Raw genomic sequence first — 23,826 nt, forward strand, 5'->3', positions numbered from 1 at the left:
AACTCTGAAAATTTGTTTTGTGACATACCCCTCTGGCAAACTTGACAGGACCCGTCAGACCCTCAACATTTCAGACTATCCACCTGCAAACCAAATGAGTCCAGCCTTCTAAACCACAATATAGATCCCAATTAGCAAATCAATGGTTCATCTTTAGCCGTGTGGTGCCTAGTCTTTTTGAGGCATTCTCTGAGGTGCATTGTCATCGGCTCTGCAGAAAGAAACGAGGTCAGTGGAGGTGAGCCATCAAGCGTGAGGGCAGGAAGAGTTAAACACACAAAAGGAGAGAGAGAGAGAGAGAGAGAGAGAGAGAGAGAGAGAGAGAATTATATATAGAGAGAGAGAAAGAAGAGAGAGAAAGAGAGAGAGAGAGAGAGAGGGAGAGAGAGAGAGAGAGAAGCTCAAGAGAGAGAGAGAGAGAGAGAGAAAGCTCAATTAATTATATATACTCAAAGAATCAGAAAGACAAAGAGAGGGGTGTGGTGTGAAAGGTAATGGGATGGTGGAGGTAGATATAACCACGCTATTATAATAGAGTGTCAATGAAAAACATTGGATCTACTGCAGGTACATGTATTTAAATATGAGAGTGATGGGAGCATAGGATAGGAACTAGCTCACTACATAACATGATGTATTGTCCTTTAGCATCCAAAGTGACTTGCAGTTCATATGACACATATTTAATATACAGTATGTGGCCCATGCCAGAATCAAACCCACAACCCTGGAATTGCTAGCACTTCTCTAACCCACTGCACCATTGCAACCATTATCAACCCTGCTTTCAATATTGGGTAGATGAATTGAAAAATAGTTGGGAAGAGATTTTCGATGTAACAATTCCATGGCACATGGTTTATGAATTGACACGCAAACGACGCCAGATTCAAAACTTCGAATTTTTCAATTTAAATGATTATACAAAATTCTTGCAACCTATAGAATGTTATATACCGTACAGTTGAAGTCGGAAGTTTACATACACCTTAGCCAAATACATTTAAACTCAGTCTTTCACAATTCCTGACATTTAATCCTAGTAAAAATTCCCTGTTTAAGGTCAGTTAGGGTCAACACTTTATGTTAAGAATGTGAAATGTCGGAATAATAGTAGAGAATTATTTATTTCAGCTTTTATTTGTTTCATCACATTCTCAGGGGTTCAGACACTCAATTAGTATTTGGTAGCATTGCCTTTAAAATGTTTAACTTGGGTCAAATGTTTTGGGTAGCCTTCCACAAACTTCCCACAAAAAGTTGGGTGATTTTGGCCCATTCCTCCTGACAGAGCTGGTGGAAGGCATCCTTGCTCGCACATGCTTTTTCAGTTCTGCCCACACATTATCTATGGGATTGAGGTCAGGGCTTTGTGATGGCCACTCCAATACCTTGACTTTGATGTCCTTAAACCATTTTGCCACAACTTTGGAAGTATGCTTAGAGTCATTGTCCATTTGGAAGATCGACCAAGCTTTAACATCCTTACTGATGTCTTGAGATGTTGCTTCAATATATCCACATAATTTTCCCACCTCATGGTGCTATCTAGTTTTTGAAGTGCACCAGTCCCTCCTGCAGCAAAGCACCCCCACATCATGATGCTGCCACCCCCTGCTTCACGGTTGGGATGGTGTTCTTCATCTTGCAAGCATCCCCCATTTTCCTCCAAACATAACGATGGTCATTATGGCCAAACAGTTATATTTTTGTTTTATCAGACCAGTGGACATTTCTCCAAAAAGTACGATCTTTGTCCCCATGTGCAGTTGCAAACCATAGTCTGGCTTTTTTATGGTGGTTTTGGAGCAGTGGCTTCTTCCTTTCTAAGCAGCCTTTTAGGATATGTTGATTAAGGACTTGTTTTACTGTGGATATAGATACTTTTGTACCTGTTTTCTCCAGAATCTTCACAAGGAAGATGTTGCTGTTGTTCTGGGATTGATTTGCACTTTTCGCACCAAAGTATGCTCATCTCTAGGAGACAGAACGCGTCTCCTTCCTGGGCGGTATGATGGCTGCGTGGTCCCATGGTGTTTATACTTGCATACTGTTGTTTGTCCAGATCAACGTGGTACCTTCAGGCTTTGGAAATTGCTCCCAAGGATGAATCAGACTTGTGGAGGTCTACAATTTTTTTTCTGAGGTCTTGGCTGATTTCTTTTGATTTTCCCATGATGTCAAGCAAAGAGGCACTAAGTTTGAATGTAGACCTTGAAATCCACCCACAGATACACCTCTAATTGATTCAAATGATGGCAATTAGCCTATCAGAAGCCATTTTCTGGAATTTTCCAAGCTTAAAGTTACAGTCAACTTAGTGTATGTAAACTTCTGACCCACTGGAATTGTGATACAATTATAAGTGAAATAATCTGTCTGTAAACAATTGTTGGAAAAACTACAAGTGTCATGCAGAAAGTAGATGTCCTAACCAACTTGCCAAAACTATAGTTTGTTAACAAGAAATTTGTGGAGTGGTTGAAAAACGAGTTTTAATGACTCCAACCTAAGTATATGTAAACTTCGGACTTCAACTGTATGTGGGAGATAAAACCTTCCCAGCTCTGCAGAATTTGCTGCGAGGAGGCAGAGTTATAAGTCATAAGGTCATTTATTTTGGTACTGTCCATATGTAGCTCGTTTTTGGTCACAGGCCCAGGAATGGCTGAAGATTTGTAACATTTACCTAGAGCTAACGCTGCAGATCACAATACTGGGGGATTTGAAAAGTCATAGTCAAGCGATCAATAATATAATAATTATTTTAGCAAAAAATGTTTCTTACAATCTGTAAAAACTATGAGAATAGACATTTTCCAAACTTTTGTGAAGCATTACAGCACAGTTAAAAAATGTATGGCGTTATGAGATAGACGGGAGGGGTTGAATGGAGCTGAAGGGTGGGACTAATAACAGGATAACAAACGTAAAGCTTACAGGGTCTGTAAAATGTATATAGGTTCAGAACTAATGTGAAATAGCCCAGTTACAAATATAGGGCAAGCATGAATCAAACTGGATGGACATCAGAAATAGAGGAAGGCCAGGACAAAAAACAAACAAATTATAAATGTTGTAAAATAAAGTGTGTCCTTAAAATGTATATAATATGTATAAGCTGGAAGTAGAAGTCTAAGTGTTATTGTTCATTAGTTTACTCTAATTAGTGGAGTTTGAAGAAAGTTTAAAAGTTATTGAAATGTTCTGTATTGACTCACCTTCATGTCTTAAAGTAATGGTGGACTGTAGTTTCTCTTTGCTTATCTGACCTGTTCTTGCCATAATATAGACTTAGTCTTTTACCAAAAAGGGCTATCTTCTATATACCACCCTGTCACGATCATCGAAATAACATTCGGACCAAGGCGCAGCGTGATATGGGTTCCACATCTTTTTATTTGTGAAACGCAAAAAACAATAAAGAGCAAACAACACATGAAGCTATGGAGTGCATACAGGCAACTACACATAAACAAGATCCCACAAAAAAAAACAGTGGGGAAATGGCTGCCTAAATATGATCCCCAAAGACAATGCTAAACAGCTGCCTCTGATTGGGAACCATAGCAAGCCAACATAGAAATAGAACAACCTAGATTACCCACCCTAGTCACACCCCGACCTAACCAAAATAGAGAATAAAAAGGCTCTCTATGGTCAGGGCGTGACACACCCCTACCTTGTCACAACACAACTGATTGGCTCAAATGCATTAAGGAGAGAATTTCCACAAATTAACGAGGCACACTTGTTCATTGAAATGCATTCCAGGTGACTACCTCATGAAGCTGGTTGAGAGAATGCCAAGAGTATGCAAAGCTGTCATCAAGCTTGGAAAATTCCAGTAGAGACCAAAGGAATTTCCAGAGTTAACCATCCCTGAGACCAGGTGTGGTAACTCGTATGTCTGAAGTTTAGTAATGATGTTAGGTACAGTGTGACTTTTTGTAAAAGGGCTTTAAAAATGAAAACATAGTGATGTATCAACCTACGTGACATCAAACGAGAGCCAACCAACTTTCTGGTAGAGAATGCACTACACTGCATCTAACGGCTTTAATAAAGTGTCAGTTGCGTTCATACTGACGAAGTCGCCGTAGTCTAGGACCGATAGGAACGTCGACTGAATCATCTGCTTTCTACTATTTAGCGAGAGACAGGACCTATTTCTATAGAAGCCCATTTTTATTCTCAGCTTCAGAACTAACTCATCGATATGATTTTTAAAAGACAGCTTTTCCATCTATCGAGATGCACAGATATTTGTAAGCAGGGACAGAATCAATATAGACATCATCCAAAGTGCATATGCTTAATATTCTAGAGTATTTTTTTTGCACTCTAGAGAACAAGATATACTTAGTTTTACCTGCATTAAATATTCATATTTCAGGTCAATAAAGTGTTTCTGTAATGCAATGAAGGCAGACTGTAGTTCAGATAGAGCCTGGTCAACCGTGGGGCAATAGCATACACAACAGTATCATCGGCATACAAGTGCAGACAAGTCAATATTGTTCAAAAGTACAGGACCCAGCAATGGCAGCATAGGCTGAGAGCTCCTGTAAATATTGTACATACTTAGTTGATTTGTTTGGCTCGCTTGGCTAACTAGCTGACTGTTAGCAATCAAACAAAAGATGCATTATGGTCACAGCAGCATCGGCTTCTTCACTCAGCCATGGCCGTGAGTGAACTGCCATGTGGTGATGAGAGAGGGCTCCCTCGTAGTAAGGAGATCATAATACTCTGGACTGGTGTGTGGTGTGCTTTTAATTAAGCTTTTGAGGTTTACTTTTAGCACCCATAAGGGCAGCAAAAGAAGCATTACACAAGTGATTGCTACACATCGCTTGAGGAGGAGTCATTCAGTAGCTACAGTGGGGAGAACAAGTATTTGACACACTGCCGATTTTGCAGGTTTTCCTACTTACAAAGCATGTAGAGGTCTGTAATTTTTTATCATATGTACACTTCAACTGTGAGAGACGGAATCTAAAACAAAAATCCATAAACTCACATTGTATGATTTTTAAGTAATTAACTTGCATTTTATTGCATGACATAATTATTTGATACATCAGAAAAGTAGAACTTAATATTTGGTACAGAAACCTTTGTTTGCAATTACAGAGATCATACGTTTCCTGTAGTTCTTGACCAGGTTTGCACACACTGGAGCAGGGATTTTGGCCCACTCCACCATACAGACCTTCTCCAGATCCTTCAGGTTTCGGAGCTGTCGCTGGGCAATACGGACTATCAGCTCTCTCCAAAGATTTTCTATTGGGTTCAGGTCTGGAGACTGGCAAAGCCACTCCAGGACCTTGAGATGCTTCTTACGGAGCCACTACTTAGATGTCCTGGCTGTGTGTTTCGGGTCGTTGTCATGCTGGAATACCCAGCCACGACCCATCTTGAATGCTCTTACTGGGGGAAGGAGGCTGTTGGCCAAGATCTTGCGATACATGGCCCCATCCATCCTCCCCTCAATACGGTGCAGTCGTCCTGTCCCCTTGCAGAAAAGCATCCCCAAAGAATGATGTTTCCACCTCCATGCTTCACGGTTGGGATGGTGTTCTTGGGGTTGTACTCATCCTTCTTCTTCCTCCAAACACGGCGAGTGGAGTTTAGACCAAAAAGCTCTATTTTTGTCTCATCAGACCACATGACCTTCTCCCATTCCTCCTCTGGATCATCCAGATGGTCATGGGCAAACTTCAGACGGGCCTGGACATGCACTGGCTTGAGCAGGGGGACCTTGCATGCACTGCAGGATTTTAATCCATGACGGCGTGTTACTAATGGTTTGCTTTGAGGCTGTGGTCCCAGCTCTCTTATGTTCATTGACCAGGTCCTGCCGTGTAGTTCTGGGCTGATCCCTCACGAGGTGAGATCTTGCATAGAGCCCCAGACCGAGGGTGATTGACCACCATCTTGAACTTCTTCCATTTTCTAATAATTGCGCCAACAGTTGTTGCCTTCTCACCAAGCTGCTTGCCTATTGTCCTGTAGCCCATCCCAGCCTTGTGCAGGTCTACAATTGATCCCTGATGTCCTTACACAGCTGTCTGGTCTTGGCCGTTGTGGAGAGGTTGGAGTCTGTTTGATTGAATGTGTGGACAGGTGTCTTTTATACAGGTAACGAGTTCAAACAGGTGCAGTTAATACAGGTAATGAGTGGAGAACAGGAGGGCTTCTGAAAGAAAAACTAACAGGTCTGTGAGAGCCGGAATTCTTACTGGTTGGTAGGTGATCAAATACATATGTCATGCAATTGAATGCAAATTAATTACTTAAAAATCATACCGTGTGATTTTCTAGATTTTTGTTTTAGATTCCGTCTCTCATAGTTGAAGGGTACCTATGATAAAAATTACAGACCTCTACATGCTTTGCAAGTAGGAAAACCTGCAATATCGGCAGTGTATCAAATACTTGACTCTCAACAGTCAACAACAGACACCTCCTCTGTGTTCATCAATTTGCATCACAGGATTTAAGAAGTGAGAGTAGAGAGATACAGTGGATTGTGCATTCTTTGAGCCTTTAAGCACTACACATAGTTCCACATATCCAGTTGATTCTCAACCTGCCTACATGTTTCCTTTCACATATTGCAGCAAATGTTGCATAACAGAACATGATATTCTATTCTCCTCCTCTTCCACTTCACTCCTCCTTCCTCCTTTTCTTTGACAAAAACAAGCCAAACATACAGTAGTCCTCTGGGCGATCATGTATTATGTATCTCCGCACACATTTGCTTATCTAATAGGAGCGTATCGTCTGTTATTTAGGAAGCTTAGGGAAGAGAACGCCCCTGGGCCTTGCCTGGTTCTAAATCCTCAGATCTGGCCCATGATGTCACATCGCTCCTGGGAATGGGAAGATACTCAGAGGCTCTAGGCGACGACTCCCGTCTCGTAGCTCGACATGGAGAGGCTTGGTGTTCCTTAATCTTGACACACACATCCCATTAGCGGGATCATTTACATCAACATCCGTTGAATTGCAGAGCGCCAAATTTGAATTAAATTACTAAAAATATTAAATTTTCATGAAATCACAAGTGCAATATAGCAAAACACAATTTTGCTTGTTGTTAATCCACCTGGTATGTCAGATTTCAATAAAGCTTTTCGGCGAAAGCATACCAAGCGTTTATGAAAGAACATCTCTCTCAGTAGATAAAATATTACAAACAGCTAGCAGCCAAGTAGATTGGTCACGAAAGTCAGAAAAGAGATAAATTCAATTGCTTACCTTTGATGATCTTCGGATGTTTGCACTTACGAGACAGTTACACATTAAATGTTCCTTTTGTTCCATAAAGATTATTTTTATATCCAAAATACCTCCATTTGTTTGGCGCGTTATGTTCAGAAATCCACAGGCTCGAGCGGTCACGACATCGCAGACGAAAATTCCAAATAGTATCCGTAAAGTGCGTAGAAAGTAAAATGTCAAATGTTTTTTATAATCAATCCTTAGGTTGTTTTTACAATATATAATCGATAATATGTCAACCTGAATGTAGCTTCTTCTATAGGAGAGAGAAAGAAAATGGTTGTTGCGCATGAAAAACTCTGGTGGCACCCAGCCATCCACTGACGCGATGGGTTCTTTTTCGCTCATTTTTTCAAAATAAAAGCCTGAAAATATGTCTAAAGACTGTTCACACCTTGAGGAAGCCATAGGAAAAGGAATCTGGTTGATATACCTTTAAATGGAGGCAAGGCATCCAATGGAACAGAGAGCTTTCAGGAAAAACAGCACTTCCTTGTTGGATTTTCCTCAGGTTTTCGCCTGCAATATCAGTTCTGTTAAACTCACAGACAATATTTTGACAGTTTTGGAAACTTTAATCTGACAATTATATGCATATTCTAATTTCTGGGCCTGAGAAATAGGCAGTTTCAAATTGGTACGTTTTTTAGACAAAAACAAAACTACTGCCCCCTACACAAGAAGTTACAGTCTGGAATTCGAAACACCGCAAAATGGTAGCTCCACCACTTGTTTTTGTATATCACTGAGAGATGGGTCTGGGGAAATGTAACCCCTCTCAAATAAATAAAGAACGCACTAATCCCAAACTGCAGCTTTGAGGCTCAGAGAGAAAAGGCTCTGAATGGCCATTGCAGAGACAATACAGATGTGTGTGTTTTAGTCCTTAATGCCTGTAGGTCCAGATAGTACTACACTCTTAGTTATTTGGCTGTCCCCATAGGAGAACCCTTTTTGGTTCCAGGTAGAACCAAAAAGGGTTATTTTTAAGGGGACTCCTATAAGGACAGCCCAAGATCACTTTAAGGTTCTAGATCGCACCTTTTTTCATCAGCTAGATTAAAGACAAGCAGCACATTGGCATTACACAGTATTTTCCAAAGCACTGGTTAGCCTAGATTAAGGGCTAATGTCTGGATTCAGTTGGGATTCCAAATCCTTGAAAATGATTCACCACCTTTGAAAACATAAAACTGAGCACCCTTCTGTATACATTGTAAGAAAAAACGGACTGTTAGGGCAAATGCCAGAAGAGCTGGTCCATCTTTAGCCCACTGGGCCTGTCTAAATTGGGTTGTTTTTCACAGAATGATCATATATATTTGTCTAGAATTATTATTTATTTGGCCTCGTAGGAAAGAATGGCCCGATGTGGGGGCCTTGAGGACCAATTGGGGCTGGTGTGTTAGAAATTCCTTGGGGCCCAGTCTGTCCCTCATTCAGTAGAGTATGTATAAGGATACTCAGTGATGTCTCTACAATAGTGGTCCTTAACAGTAGTAATGCCAGTCAACGGCGCGAGAGTCAGTCACTTTAAAATGCGTGCAGTGGAAGGGACAAGTCCCAGTATATGACCCACAGCTAGAAATCACAGCGGGGACAGAGAGACAAATCAGTGGAGCAGTATAGAGACGGTGGCATTCATCAATTATAGATGGGCCTCACTCCCAGCCAGCAGCCAGCACACTGTGGAGACCACAGTACAGTGAGATGCACAGAGAAGTACACTGAGATGCACAGAGAAGTACACTGAGATGCACAGAGAAGTACACTGAGATGCACAGAGAAATGAATGGGAGTCAGAAGACACACACATACTGCTCTTTCTTGTCTTTTTTTCTGCCTCTCTTTCTGTCTGTCTGTCACACACACACACACACACACACACACACACACACACACACACACACACACACACACACACACACACACACACACACACACCTGACACATTCACACACATCTGCTGTTCTGTCGCACGCACCATCGACCAATCTACCTAAAAAAAAAAATGTTTCAATTCTTTCAGATAAATTATAATTAAATCTATTCATATACAAAAGTGTTTCACATCACATAGCTCAACCATAAGGTCCCAATTCAAATCAACACACAAGCTGTTCCGCTTGCAGACATTGTCATTGTATATTGATGCAAAACCACACCTGTGCTTGGCGACAAAAATGTACATGAAGCTGCAGTGTGGTTTTCCTTTATATGCAATCGATTGACTTCAGGCCGTATTGTATTCAATGGTTAATATCAAGGAACTAACTCAAATGTTCAGATGTCAGACAAGATTCACTGAACACCTCCGTTAGAGTAGGACCACTCCAACCCAAGCTGCTAAACAGCATACATAATTGCCAACTTGCTCTAATTGTTCTTATGGTTAAACATATGACAAGACATATTCATATGCAGAATTACATAATACAATTGCAACATGTTGGTGAAATGTCCCTTTAGAGGGATGAGTCATAAATAGACCTTGCTCAGAGAACACCCAGAGGGCCAGAGGGAGCCAATCAAAGCCCAGCGTGAGGGTCAGTGTCCATTATGTGTGAGCACAACTCTAATTAACATTCAGATGTGATCAGACAGCAGGACACTACAGGTTTGATTAATTATTTATTTCATAATAGGCTATGGTTGCCCCTAGTCACTGATATTGGGCCAGTTTTGTATTTCCCCCACTAATGGTAAAGATTTTGATTAGGGGAGGGTAAGCTGATCCTAGATCTGTACCTAAGGGAAACTTCACCCCGGAGCATAGAAGTTTCCCATTGATCAGCTAACCAACCCCAAATCCTAACCATAACCATTACGGGCAAAAGGAAAAACTGACCTTAGATCAGCTTCTAGAAAGTCTAAGTGCAACTTTACCTTACCTAGCAACATTACCTTACCTAGCAACATAACAGCATACCTCAGTGATTTTTCCATCTGTTGTTCACATCGGAGACGTCAGGGACAACCAACACAGACGGACTCATCTCATATTTATGAGTTAATTGTCTGTTGCTCTTTCTCTCCCTCCATCCATCTCTTCCCGTCATCTCCCTTGTCCATTGCTCTCTTGTCTGAAACCTTTCAGGACGCTAATGTTATGCGGTTGACATGTGGACTGACAGATTGGAGAGAGAGAGACACTCTGATCCCACACCTGTCTCCCATGTGGCGTCTCGACTATGGGCTCCTATTTGCAAATCAGCAGCCATTAAAAACTGCCTTCATCAGTGTTAAACTCTCACACGAGCGAAAATTCACTTGTTTTAGCTGAAAGACCATGATGTTGCACAACGATTTAAGTAAATAAGTCATCATTTTAGTCAAATTATGATATATTTGTACTTGAAGTGGGAACTTTGTGGAAATTGGTGACCTGTAAGTTCTTTCTGACTACGTGTCAGTTACAGGGCTGGCTTGAGTTAACTACATACCTACAAATATGTTAGATCTAACATGTGTGGGCTCCTTACTTCCTGTTTACAACCTGATGCTACTGTGGTCTGCAACGCACTTCGACTGTTGGGAGATGTTGGAAGGGCTAACGCCGGGGAAATGGTGACTAACAAAATAGCAGGGATGCACAATATATCGTGAACATATCGGAATCGGACGATATTAGCTAAAAATGCTAACATCGGTATCGGCCCGATGTCTAGGTTAACGCCGATGTACAAAACCGATGTCAAAGCTGAAGTGCATACCTATATACAGTAGGTACATGAGGTAATGACGCCACGTAAGATTTTGCACTACACGTGCTACACAGCATTCCTAACCTAGTTGTTCCTGCATAGATCTTGTTATCCTTTGGTGCCTGTTTTCCCTAGCCTGACGCTGCTTTTCTCTCCGCCACAGTTCCGTCCACTCTGACTCTGATCCCTGTTGCCAGTCCCTCATCTCGTCAGTACTGCTTCCTTGCCCTGGACCCCCGCTCTACTCCTTCCTTGGATTCCGCTCCGGACCTGCTTACCAATCTCCCCCCCAGCTTTTCAATAAATACTTTGGTTGCCTTATCCCAGTCTCCTCATCTGAGTCTGCACTTGGGTTCACCTGCTCCCCCCCCCACGTAACAGCCTAGCTACTTCTGATGTAAAATGTTTATTTCTACAATTTCCAAAAGCTAATCAAACAAACACATCATTACTTTTACGAGACGTGTTTGTGCATTAATAGCATAATTTCTAATATATTTATATTTGTTTTTACTTACACTTTTCTGGTACTGATTTCTGCAGAGAGCATTTTGAAGGTTTTACTTGCAATAAAATCATTTTTTTTACTCAGCTTAGCTGACTTCACAGACTTTAAAGGGATACTTCAGGATTTTGGTAATGAATCCCTTTATCTACTTTCCCAGAGTCAGATGAAATCGTGGATGCCATTTTTGTCTCTGAGTGCAGTTTGAAGGAAGTTGCTAACTAGAGCAATTGTTAACTAGCATTAGCACAATGACTGGAAGCCTACGCGTATCTGCTAGCTTGTGCTAATGCTAGTTAGCATTGGATGGCAAAATTACCTCTAACTTCCTTCATACTAGACACAGAGACATAAACATGCTATCCATGAGTTCATCTGACTCTGGAGAAGTAGATAAATGGCCTCATTGGCAAAATCCCGAAGTATCCATTTAAGTTTCTCTGGAGAAGAGCAGGTGCTGCTAAATTTATAAAATGTAAAATGCAATATAAACAACAGCATAATAGCGATAAGCCAACCTAATTAAGCTTTCATTTATTTGCCTTCTCTCTTCATGGATGAAAGTTAATTGTGTTTTCTCTATGTGCCTAATAAGAATTACCTGAACTGTCAAGCATGCAACCTTCTTCTGACGGCCCGAAATCGATACATACTTGCCCATGAAACTGCAAACAAACTACTGTTTACTTTACGCTGTAGCGTCTCTCACTCAGAAAGGTCAATAGACTCTCCCTGTTACTGATAGGATGAGAGAGCTGGCCCCTGTCCTTTCCACCGCAGATAGATCGAGTGGGGACATCTTTAAGTACTGTACTCTCTCTTTACTCTCGCCCGTCTCTCTCTATCACACTCTCTCTCTCTGTGCCTCTTTCTATCTCAATTAACCTGTTAGTGTGTGTGTGTGTGTTTGTGTGTGAGTGAGTGTGGATGTGTTTGGATGTGTGTGATAGAGTGTGTTTGCACTGCACCCACCCCATCATAAGGTTCACCTACATTATCCTTCCTCAAAGAGACATGTCCAAACACAGCTCTATCGGGGAACGGTCGGCTCCCCTTTGAAGGCCTAGAGAATGTGCCTGGTGCAAAGCAAACTGCCCGCCAGCACAGCCCTCTCAGGGGTTTGTGTACAAAACACCACAGCTGAGTCACTGTGGAGAAAGTGGTAACAGCGAAAGCCATTGAACTGTGAGGAGAATGAAGGCTAAGGATTAATCTCTTCAGCTCTGTGTATGACACAGGAGGTTGGTGGCATCTTATTTGGGGAGGACGGGTATGTGGTAATGGCTGGAGCGGGATAGGTGGACAGGTATCAACAACATCAAACACATTGTTTCCAGGTGTTTGATGCCATTCCATGCGCTCCGTTCCAGCCATTATTATGAGCCGTCCTCCCCTCAGCAGCCTCCACTGGTGTATGACTGCACCCGGGAACTAGATGTACTAATATAACCTAGCCATCTGAAAAACCATGTTCATTAGACACAACACAGGAGAAAACTCTCTCAACTTGTGCAAATGTTCTGCTGCAAAACGTTTGTTACGGTGTGCACTTAGGAACACAAGCAAGGATCTCATCTCTGCCTGGCATGGTTCATAGGGCAGGGTCATAGAAAAATCAATGATTATAGGTTTAACATTTGGCATGCTATGTAATGATATACTTCTAACGTCAACAAACTTTATTTCTCTCCTGTAATTAAAGCTATGGGTTTGTCGACTTAGAACACTATATTCCCATTAGATAATGTTCAGTTGTAGCCATTTCTATAAGTTAATTTAGCAACCACTTTTATCCAAAGCGACTTAAATAACTTACAGTGTATTTAATATGTGTGGGCCATGGGGGAATCCAACCCACAAGCCTGGTGTTGCCACCAACATGCTCTAACTAACCCCAAAGCCCTGGAACCATATCAGAGGCATTTCTAACCTATTGTATATAACTACATTTAAAGGCATCTCCAAACCTGTCTGGAACGATTCCCCCTCCTCAGTACAATAGTCATAGAAGGCATATCCAGGTCACCCCTTCACATGTACATTTTTTTGCTATCTGGCAATCTGTACAGAATCTCTGTTCCTCTGTGCTCTCTTGTAATCTCAGCTCAGACTGTTAATATGTATTTACTCTGTTGTGTATCAGGGAGGCAGCTCTCGTCTCCCCAGAGTGGAGCAGTTCTAACTGGTCCTTTATCTGGCCTGGCTGCTGTCTGGATGGCTGGGTCCTCAGCTGCCACAGGGGTAGATGGATTCATCTGGAGAGGAACTTGTTCGGAGAGAGATTGGGGTTGAGGGGTTGGGATAGAAAGCAAGAGAGAGAAGGGAGAGAGAGAGAGAGAGAGGAGAAGGATGGAGGGGGAAAGCGAGAACAAGAAGTATGACACACAGAGAGAGGAAAGAGAGAGATGTAGAAATAAAGGCAGATAGAAAGACAAACACAGGGCTATCAGATGTGGAAAAAGAGAGAGAGAGAGAGAGAGAGAGAGAGAGAAAGAGAGACGAAGAAAGAGAGAGAGAAAAAAGAGAGGTGCAACTGAGTGTGTGCTGGTGTGGCTGTAGGCAGATGAAGATGAAGACCTGGGACCAACTACATACACTATAGCTCCCATCTACTCCCATCTATTTTAAGATCTAATCAAAGCCCAATCTATTTATATTGATAGAAACTGTAGCATGACATGAAATCTCATTTAGTAACTCATTACCATAAACCATCATGTAGCTAGATAAGGCGATGTGAAATGTTTGTGTGCTTTCCTGTGTACGAGTGTATTAAAGAGAGAGTGAGTGGGGGAGGAGAAGAACAGGAAGAGGTGAGAGAGAGAGAGAGAGATAAATGTGGGAGACAGTGAGAGGGAAAAGAGAGAGGGATGAGTGTTGCAGGGATGTAGGGAGAAAATTAGAAAGAGAGTGGAACCCTCTCAACATGATTTGTGTTTGCACTGCATACTAAAATCATACTTTGACATGTGGGCGCCTCAGTGATATCTAAAATCAATATTTTCATAAAGGATCTAATATATCTGACCAAGGAGAATTCCTGGCTGAAACGGATAAAACTATGATTGGACATAAGTAGATAGGTAGAACAGTAGAGCTCAGATAATTCATACTGCGGCGTTATATGCAAGGGCATATAAATCTGCAGCAAATCGGCAGGTAGCCTAGTGGTTAAGAGCATCGGGCCAGTAACCGGAAGGTTGGTGGTTCAAATCCTGAGCTGTCTAGGTAAAAATCTGAACAAAGCACTTAACCTCAATTGCTCTTGTAAGTTGCTCTGCTAAATGACTTAAACGTAAATCAAATGTAGAATGCATGAGGGATTCATCTCAAAGGCTCTGAAGAAGGTTTTTATCCAGTGAGATGGATTGGGATTGATAGATTGCTCATCAACAGAAGGTTAAAGATGTATGATCTTATAAGATATTTCTGTTCACTGGATTGCATGTAGTGCACCACTTACGTAGCGCACGCACATGGTTAAGGACACACACACAGTAGAGTAACGTGAGCTTGTGTTCAGGCAGAGGCTCTTAGAGGACAACAACACTCTGAACTAAACAAGCTCTTCACTCCATGAGAGTAAATGCAATCTCTGGGTTTTGTCTCTGTGTAGCAAAGCTTCATAATTGTTGAGGTGCTGCACTTTCAGGGCTGACTTCTCTGTATGGGGCTCTGTATTAATTTGTGTGTGTGTGTGTGTGTACCTGCATGGTGCTCTGTGCTAGTACTGCCAACGTCAAGGGGTTGTGACAGTCAACTCCCTGCTGTGGAAGACCACTCTGTATTTCACTTCAATTCAATGGGCTGTATTGGCATGGGAAACATATGTTTACATTGCCAAAGCAATTTCTCTCAATTTAACAGAGCAACGCTTAGTTTTCTATCTCCCAGGCCGCCGCAAATAACAACAACAATGTTTCCACTCCTCGTCATCTTGTTTTCCCTCGAAAGACGCCAGTACCCCTCATCCTTTCTCCTCGGAAGAAGGAGAAAAAAAGAAAGACAATGTCAATAGCAGAATATTGGATTGGAGTGAAGACCAAGACAGAACTTGTTTAGCGATGTGTCATTGGCGTTAGAGAAGAGGAGAGTTCCTGGAGGAGGGAAATTCAATAGAGCCGTAAATATCACAGGAGCATCAGGGTCAAATCATCTCTGGACTGTTGGTCTGCTGCAAATGAAGAGATATTGAAGGAGCCCAGGACCACAACTGGAGAAGATACGATCAGTAGATGCATCATAGAAAGTGGATATCAGTACAATTCCAACAGCAGAGATGGCAACAGTGATAGCAACAATAGAAATGAGCTGTATATTTACAGTGGTATAGTAGGATACTATAGCCTAAATTATGATACGTCAGTAGTACATACTGTATTGATCAGTACAATTCTACCATCGAGGAGATTTCAGCAGTAGATTTCTAGTATGGAGGAGATATCAGAAGTACTATATCGGAGCAGTACTACTGACATCCCATAATTTAGGCTAGAGTATCCTACTATACTACTATAAATATACAGCTCAAGACATGAACAGTACATTGTTAGAGTTTTCACAAATATAACTTAGCAGTAGATTTACAGTAGTGTAGTAGTGTAGGCCAAGGGAGTGTAGGCCAAGTAGTGTAGGCCAAGTAGTGTAGGCCAAAGTAGTGTAGGCCACTTGGGCCAAGGGATATCAGTACTGTATGCCATGTTGAGGAGATATCAGCAGTACCTGAAAATCAACAGTAGATCGTGTCGTGACAGTGTATTCCCAAAGAGCTATAAGCAGTCGATTGATAGTGTTTCACCAGAGAGATCTGATAATGTTATATTTTACCTGAGGGGAAAAGACCTGAAATGTGCAGTCCTATCAGCAGTAAATATAGTTAGGTAGTGTTGCTGATAGGATGTCTCCCTTAAAGCTGCAACGTGTAACTTTTTGGGAGACCTTTATTTTTTATTTTTGTATTTCACCTTTATTTAACCGGGTAGGCTAGTTAAGAACATGTTCTCATTTACAACTGCGACCTGGCCAAGATAACGCAAAGCAGTTCGAGACATGGAATAAACAAACATACAGTCAATAATACAGTAGAACAAGTCTATATACAGTGTGTGCAAATGAGGTAAGATAAGGGAGGTAAGGCAATAAATAGGCCATGGTGGCGAAGTAATTACAATATACCAATTAAACACTGGAGTGATAGATGTGCAGAAAATGAATTTGCAAGTAGAGATACTGGGGTGCAAAGGAGAAAGATAAATAAATAAATACAGTATGGGGATGAGGTAGTTGGATGGGCTATTTACAGATGGGCTATGTACAGGTGCAGCGATCTGTGAGCTGCTCTGATAGCTGGTGCTTAAAGCTAGTGAGGGAGATATGTGTCTCCAGCTCAGTGATTTTTGCAGTTCGTTCCAGTCATTGGCAACAGAGAACTGGAAGGAAAGGCGGCCAAAGGAGGAATTGGCTTTGGACGTGACCAGTGAGATATACCTGCTGGAGCGAGTGCTACGGGTGGGTGCTGCTATGGTGACCAGTGAGCTGAGATAAGGCGGGGCTTTACCTAGCAAAGACTTGTAGATGACCTGGAGCCAGTGGGTTTGGCGACGAGTATGAAACGAGAGCATACAGGTCGCTGTGGTGGGTAGTATATGGGGCTTTAGTGACAAAACTGATGGCACTGTGATAGACTGCATCCAATTTGTTGAGTAGAGTGTTGGAGGCTATTTTCTAAATGACATCGTCGAAGTCGAGGATCGGTAGGATGGTCAGTTTACGAGGGTATGTTTGGCAGCATGAGTGAAGGATGCTTTGTTGCGAAATAGGAAGTAGCCACTGCGTCACCCGGGAGGCCGCGGATTGGAGATGCTTAATGTGAGTCTGGAAGGAGAGTTTAGAGTCTAACCAGACACCTAGGTATTTGTAGTTGTCCACATATTCTAGGTCAGAACCGTCCAGAGTAGTGATGCTGGATGGGCGGGCATGTGCGGGCAGCGATCGGTTGAAGAGCATGCATTTAGTTTTACTTGCATTTAAGAGCAGTTGGAGGCCACGGAAGGAGAGTCGAATGGCATTGAAGCTCGTCTGGAGGTTAGTTAACACAGTGTCCAAAGAAGGGCCAGAAGTATACAGAATGGTGTCGTCTGCGTAGAGGTGGATCAGAGAATCACCAGCAGCAAGAGCGACATCATTGATGTATACAGAGAAGAGAGACCTGACCAAATTAATATAGAAATATATATGTTATAGATCTGTCATTCTCATAGAAAGCAAGTCTAAGATATGGTAGATCTGTTCTATGTTTGCTATTTCTATGCTTCCCGCTTATGTTTTGTTTTTGCATCTTTGACTTTCGGTTTCTCAAACAGCTGAAAATACAATATTTGGGGTTATGGAAAAGATATTTCACTGCGGTTTAGATGGTACAATGACTCTCTACACTCTACTTGTTTGTTTTGTCACGTAAACTGAAATGATTGAATTTTAGCAACCAGGAAATGGTGGAGCGATTTTTGCATAGTGTACAGTATCTTTAAGAGTGATGGAAGTGGGGTAACGGGCTCCAAACAAAGCTCAGAAGGTTCCTAGTCAGTGAAACACACACACACACACACACACACAATTTCCCCTCACATCGAGAGTCAATGTAATTTAATCCTTCAGAAGTATCGTGCGTCTGGTTTGCAGATTAGAGATTTAAGTTGATAAGGGAGGGACCAGGAAAGACAAGGAAAGACCAACAAAGCACCGCATGTTGACTCAGCCATGTACACGGCCATGTATACGCCTATAGTCCTTCTAATGCGAGAATAGCTCGGCCGTACTTAGCTCGCCGACGAGAGTCGTCTTATGGCGTATCATAAAAGGACCAAGGGTGTACGACAGGGGGTTGCAGGTGCACGCTGAGACAATTATGTGGAAATTGCATATACATTTATTCATTTCACAGATGCTCGTATCTCCAATGACCCAGAAGTCAAGGTGAGGTTAGTTCATAGTCAATGTCATATGTTAGGCCATATGCCATATGACTGTACATGAAAAGCCCTTGAGAATGTTTACATAATAACTGAGCAGCGGAGAAAAGTGTTGTGTTGACCATTTCTCCAAGCCAATGAGAGAGTACTAAGACAGAGTAGTGACAAAATAGTGTTGGTGTCACGACTTCCACCGAAGGTGGCTCCTCTCCCTGTTCGAGCGGCTCTCGGCGGTCGTCGTCACCGGTCTACTAGCTGCTACCAATTCCTTTTTCTTTTCTGTTGGTTTTGTCTTGATTGTTTTCACCTGTAGCTTATTTGTTGGTACTTCGGGGCTATTTAAACTTTCAGGGCCCGCCTGCTTTTGTGCGGGCTTATTCCTCTCTGTCAGTGGTAGATTTTTGTTTTGCTTATACGTATTTTTGCTGTTCGTTATTTTCCCTTGTTTTGGGGGACTTAAACTGTTTATTGGTTATTGTGCCTGTATGTTGGCTAGACCCAGCTGAATAAATACATCTACATTGGAAGCTTTGCTCTCTGCGCCTGACTCCACACCCACCACTCCTAGCTTTCGTGACAATTGGTGACTTGTATAGGGGACTCAATGAAAGTGTACTGTGGAAAAACACATCCCACAGCAATTTGAATTGCCGTAAATGGAGGTATTCTGTGAGGATTGGTGGTCTAGGACCGTTTATTCTATTCCCATGTTGCCTCTTTCTCCCTCTCATCTATCTTCTCCCAACTCTTATTAGTAATTCAAAGTAAAAAATCTATCTGGGACATCACAAAATGCCTTTAGTACAAAGTAATCTGCTACCCTATCAGTGATGTATTATCCCACTGACCGCAAAATAAAAGTTCCCTAAAATATTTTCATTCGCACTGAGGTGCCTTTAAAAATAATTTGTTTACTCTAAAACGAGATTTAAAGGGCAAGGTTTTATCAAGATTACTTCACCTAAATTATGTCTGCACTATCTAGGAAGTGAAATGTTCGTGCTATTAGAGTTTCCCACAGTATCACCCGATAAGAATCTCAAATGAAATCTATAGCGAATTGCTCCATTTCCGGGAGACAAGATTAGTGTTGTTTGCTTTCCACAGCATGAAATCTCCCCGGTACAAAATACTGATGCAATTACACTGCTGCCAACCCCAACATGCATACATACATTCACCCACGTATAGAACATTTCTTGACTCCCAAAAGATACGTGCTTTCTTTCTCAGACTCATTCATTCTCCAACCAGACCCTTCCCTCTATAAATCTATTTTTAATCTTCTTCGCTTATTTTCCATTGATCGGTTTTGTCGCTAATCACAAGAAGCATGTGGGCGTAGCATGGGGACTATTTTTGCACCCGAAGGAGACAAATTCATAGAATTGATTTTGTGGAGCTAGCATTGGACATTTATCTTTAAAAACGACCATCTTACAACTTAGTGGGACTTTTGCCCTGGGCCAGCTCTTTCTACGTGAATATCGCATGACCCTTACAGGTAAAGGATGTATACACGGTATCTTAGCTCGGATTGAACCGCCATAAAGCTAAAACGGGAAATACCCACATGAAATCATACCACCTTAGAGGGGTTAGATTTGTTTTTATAAGCCTGTAACTGTTTTATATCTGTCTTCTCGACTCACTGTGACAGCCATGTTTAAAACAATGTTTATAGATAACGGGGGGTTAAATGGGAGAAGCTTCTGGATTGATGGGAATTAAATGTGAACACCCACATTAAACCGTACCACCTATTAGGGGTTGCATTTGTTTTTATAGCTCTTCAACCTAGTCCTCTTTGTCTCCGTCTTTATGACTCACTGTGGCAGCTCTTTTGCAAACCTGTTTATAGGTAATGGAGGTTCACGGAGAAGAAGTTTCTGGATAGATGGAGGGACCACCCAGAATGACCTAGACTGCCAACGGGGGGTTAATGACAGCTTCTTCCTGACCTCATGGACCAGTTGTCCCCTTCTCCAAGGTGACAGGTACGTCAACGTTATCCGCTATTGACCCCCCCCCCCCCGTGCCACTATCCTGGTGAATCACTCACCCTCATGGACTGGTTAACTGACGGAAAGGTCAACCGGTGTCTGTGAGTGGGTGAGTGCCACTGGAAGGAAAGCTTCACCGCGGCCCCCTGAAAGGCTGGAGTCATCTGATACTTCCACAGCTGCGGCGGCTACTGTAATAAAACAGTTCATCTCCTAGGTAGGCAACTGAAGAAAAAGAGCCCGAAATCAGCGGGTGTGTTTCCTTCACTCACTCAAACCGGTGAGTGGTGAGCCAGATTTTCCTTGACACTGAACAGAGATTCAGCTTTCTCCGCCTTCAAAAGAAGGGAGTTCGGGTCTGTTCTGAAGTCAATTCAGACCAGGCGATGAGTATTTATGAGTGAAAACAATGTTTGTGAGATGAAAGGTTTGGGGGAGGACCTTGTGCTGCAGAATTTCTCTTCAGATTGAGAGATAGATAAAACAGAGGGGGAGAGCTTTGGCTAAAGTACATAGACCACCCGCCAACCCCCCGGGCAATGGAGCCTAATATGTCTCTTCAAAGAGCAAGCGAACACGACACAGTGAATTTATTGAGACATGAGAAAAATGGAGAATAGACCTAAAAAAAGGGGCGAACATGTCCGCCAGAGTGCTGTTACAGCATGTGAACTGTGAATGTTATTGCGTTTGAATAAAGTTACATTCTTACGGACATAATCTCCTCAAATCCATCATCTACCGACAAGACACATGGAGGGTGAGACCGAAGGACAGCTGGCTATACTCTGTGTGTGTGTATGTGTGTGTGTGTGTGTGTGTGTGTGTGTGTGTGTGTGTGTGTGTGTGTGTGTGTGTGTGTGTGTGTGTGTGTGTGTGTGTGTGTGTGCGTGTGTGTGCGTGCGTGTGCGCGCGTGCGTGCGCATGCATGTGTGTGTGTGTTGTGCCTGCGTCTGTGCCCATATGCAACTTTGTGTGTGTGTGCGTGTCTGTGGTCTTGCTTTCGTGTCTGCACACACACACACACACACACACATTTGTGTGTCCGAGAGTGAATGTGGATGTGGCAAGGGAATTTAAAGAGAGAGAAAATAGGCTGTATATGAGGGAGGATGGGACCATTGCTAGCACACACATAAAATACTTTACAGCACAGCAGGGCAACAAAGAGGCAGTAAAGCACCCTGCTTCCCATTACTAGCATAGCGGCACTACCCATGTGTCCATGACCACAGCTGTAATCTCTCATATCCCCCACAGCTATAGGCTGTGTCCCAAATGATACCCTTTTCCATACATAGTGCACTACTTTTGACCAGAGCCCTATGGGGAATAGGGAATAGTGCTATTTGGGATGCAGTAAAAGTCTGCCACCAAGGCCTATTCTGCTTGCATGGCTTTTTTCATGACTGATTCTTGCCGCGGGTCATCATAGTAAAGCTGCCTGACAGGTCATCATAGTAAAGCTGCCTGATAGGTCATCATAGTGAAGCTGCCTGATAGGTCATTATAGTAAAGCTGCCTGATAGGTCATTATAGTAAAGCTGCCTAACGGGTCATCATAGTAAAGCTGCCTGATCGGTCATTATAGTAAAGCTGCCTAACAGGTCATCATAGTAAAGCTGTCTGACAGGTCATCATAGCAAAGCTGCCTGATCGGTCATCATAGTAAAGCTGCCTGACAGGTCATCATAGTAAAGCTGCCTGACAAGTCATCATAGTAAAGCTGCCTGACAAGTCATCATAGTAAAGCTGCCTGACCGGTCATCATAGTAAAGCTGCCTGACAGGTCATCATAGTAAAGCTGCCTGACAAGTCATCATAGTAAAGCTGCCTGACAAGTCATCATAGTAAAGCTGCCTGACAAAGTCATCATAGTAAAGCTGCCTGACAAGTCATCATAGTAAAGCTGCCTGACAAGTCATCATAGTAAAGCTGCCTGACAAGTCATCATAGTAAAGCTGCCTGACAAGTTATCATAGTAAAGCTGAGTTGAGAGGGGAGAGGGAAAGGAGATACAGGCATTTGGTAGGGGTGCTTTGTGGCTCATAGAAACTGATCCAGGTAGAAATAGCTGATCTGTAATCAGTTTTGAGGAAAGAAACACTCATCAGCAATGCTAGGTGATAACGAGTAGCTCTTTTGCCTTTCGTTATGGTGTGTGTGTGTGTGTGTGTGGCTTTCAGTAGTACAACTTTGAGAATCACCAGAAAGTGTTAGAGAGAGCAGGATGCAGAAGTTTGGCTTGTGTACGAGACAGTGACCTGTGAAAAACCACTAGAGGACATCGCCACTGACCTCTATTCATCTGCGGATCAGTATACACACTACACACACACTGAAACTCTAGCGAACACACACACACTTTGTAGGTCAAATAGACAAACACTGGTACTACTCACAGACACACGCACACACTCACACACACAATTGTTTTACTGTATTTGCTGGGAAAAAGCTATTCATTCCCATTCAAAATTATATTTTCCCTAACCCCTAACCCTAAGCCTTAACCTAACCTAACCCAAACCTAACCTTAACCCTATGCTTAACCCTAAACCTAACCTTGACCCCAAACCCCTAACCCTAATTGTTACCCTAAACCTAACCCCTAAACCTAAAATAGCCTTTTTCCTTGTGGAGACCAGCAAAATGTTGAATTTTCCTTGTTTTACTATCCTTGTGAGGACATCTGGATCCCACAAGGATAATAAAACTAAACACACACACACACATTGTCTTGTACTAGACTGTCCCATTCAAAATCCTATTTTCCCTAACCCTAAACCTAACCCTTACTCTAAACCTTACCCTAACCTTAACCCTAACACCTAACCTTAATCCCAAACCTAAACCTAGCTCCTAACACTAAAACTAACCCTACCTCCTAACCATAACCCTAAACCTAATTCTAACCCTAACCTTAAAGCATTGACTATGTGGGGACAAAAAAAATATCACCAGTTGATAAAATGTTTGTTTACCATTCTTGTGGGGACTTCTGGTCTAGTTAAAAACGTCCACTCGAGAGAGAGATACAGACACACACACACACACAAACACACACACACACACACACACACACACTAGAGAGAGAGAGAGAAAGAGAGAGAGAGATACACACACACATGCACTAAAGAGAGATGACAATGTGCACTGAGAGAAATCTACAGAAAAAACAGCATGAAATCAATGTTTTCATATCCGTTCATTGGGGGTCACGATTTTCTTGAGCTATTTTGTATACAGGAAGCATCTACCTGTGAGGGGAGTCTACTAGTACCCAGACTGTGGGTCAGATCTTACCACGCAACATATGACCATTTTCTAGGGAGTTTTTCCTAGCCACC

Source organism: Oncorhynchus tshawytscha, linkage group LG11 (genome assembly GCF_018296145.1).
Source record: "Oncorhynchus tshawytscha isolate Ot180627B linkage group LG11, Otsh_v2.0, whole genome shotgun sequence".
Lineage (NCBI taxonomy): Eukaryota > Metazoa > Chordata > Actinopteri > Salmoniformes > Salmonidae > Oncorhynchus > Oncorhynchus tshawytscha.